We start from the raw sequence: 2,311 nt of genomic DNA on the forward strand, positions 1-2,311 counted from the left end.
AATGCGCTAAAACCCCCGAAAACGGGAAGTGACGGAGACCCCCCGAAGACCACCTCGCAGGTATTGCGGGGGGCCTCCGTCACCGCATTGTGATATTGATCGCATATAGTACATATGCGATCAACATCGCTGCGATAAGCGGCGAGGTGTGGCGATGTAGCTTAATACATCCCACCCTATGTGTTTTATTCATGTGGTATGTATCTTTTTCATGCAAAGCCTGTGTTTTATTATTTTCATGTGGGAGCCTATGGGTGTGATTTTCATGCCAAGTCAATGGGGGGGTATTCAATTAGCCACAGGGTTTACCGGAGTAATCCAATTAGTGGAGATTACCCCGTGCATGAATGTCCGATGTCGGACAGAACCTCGCAGCTCACGGTAAAGTCAATGAGCTACACGGTAAAGTCTGCATAAAAATGGCGCAATCGGGGGTTTTGCGCTTGTGGAAAACCAATTGACTCCACAGTTTACACGGAATCAGTGGGTTTCCACATATGAATTACTAGCAGGAAAAAAGTTATTTCATTGAATAGCTTTGACCCGCCCTGCAGGGATTTAAGCTGGCAATTGGTCGATTTAATTAGGTAACCGAATACTCCAATATGTCAAAAATGTTTGGCTTAGGCTGGCCCTGTTTGTAGATCATGGATAATCTCTCTGCTCGTGGACTGGAGAAAAAGACATGGTCTTATCCCTCATACTCAGACTCCCTGGTGTACCTCATAAATGTACTACAGGGGTGTGTTACCTAATTAGAAAGGAGTAAGGGGGAATTATGGCCTGCAGGTCAGCCTCATAATATGTATTAATGTGTAAGATGCAGTGCAACTATTAATTTTCTTTGCTTCTTTTTGAAAACTTTGAAACTTCTTTGTTGGGAATCCTTGGCTATCAACATTGTATTCTTCTTTAAATCAAATTTTCTAAATGAATTAATCAATTTCAATCAATCAATTTATTAATTGGTCAATCAATGCTTTACCTGCTTGCTACTGCATACTTCACCTCCATTTCCCTGTGCTGCCCTGGGGCCTCTTCTTGATTAATAAAAACATCCTTTCTATAGGGTCTTATAGTTTATTAAACTACCATCCTGTCTACCACTGCTGTGCCGCAATGTTTCATAGATGTGCTATATTCTTTCAAAGTAACTGCCGTGTGTTTGTGCAGCTGCTCTGTTGCTTAGTTGAGCCAGCCAGCCTTTGGACAATATTGGTGAGATGAGAGGTGGTCAAAATTGACTGGAAATTAATGTTACTGAGGTTAATAATACTGTATGAACACAAATAGGTCCAAATGACATGATTTTAACTGTTCTCATCAATTTTCAAGAAACTCAAGAACAAATCCGAATTTGAACCAAAACATGTGATGGTGGTTTTGCCAAAACAAAATCATTGAAGGTGGTTTTGGCAAAACTAAAACACAAGGGTTAGTGCACATCTCTAAATTAAACATGTCCACCAATCAGAAGAGAGCTTCATGTCTCCATGGAGATAAGAGATTACCTCCCACACCATTACCAGCAGTAGACTCACATGAACTCTCCAAAGAAGGCCAGGAGGCTAATCAGGGCAAGATTTCCTAGAAGACAATTTAGGCTCACACCTTGGACCCCATGTAATCCGGCCATTCCATGGTCCATCATAAATACTGGTTTCTAATTAAATGTTTTACAGAGGCTCAGTAACGGGGCTCAGGCCAGTATTAATATCACTAAAACTGACAATGAGCTCCATGATGTCATGTGGACCCGCCCTGCATTCCTAAAGTCCCTCTGTCTGCAGTGCATCAGAGGACCGGCTGCCCTGCCCAGCCCCATCACAGCAGCAGCAGCTGCCACTGCCAGCATATAGCAACAGTGAAGAGCGGAGGGACGGAGAGAGGCAGAGTCACACTGACTGAGAAACACAGTGCAGGCAGGTTCTGTAAACAAAGTGTATAAGTGTATATGTATATATATATACTGCTCAAAAAAATAAAGGGAACACTTAAACAACACATCCTAGATCTGAATGAATGAAATATTCTTATTAAATACTTTGTTCTTTACATAGTTGAATGTGCTGACAACAAAATCACACAAAAATTATCAATGGAAATCAAATTTATAAAACTCATGGATTTGGAGTCACACTCAAAATTAAAGTGGAAAAACACACTACAGGCTGATCCAACTTTGATGTAATGTCCTTAAAACAAGTCAAAATGAGGCTCAGTAGTGTGTGTGGCCTCCACGTGCCTGTATGACCTCCCTACAAGGCTTGGGCATGCTCATGATGAGGTGGCGGATGGTCTCCTGAGGGAT

Source organism: Pseudophryne corroboree, chromosome 5 (genome assembly GCF_028390025.1).
Source record: "Pseudophryne corroboree isolate aPseCor3 chromosome 5, aPseCor3.hap2, whole genome shotgun sequence".
NCBI lineage: Eukaryota > Metazoa > Chordata > Amphibia > Anura > Myobatrachidae > Pseudophryne > Pseudophryne corroboree.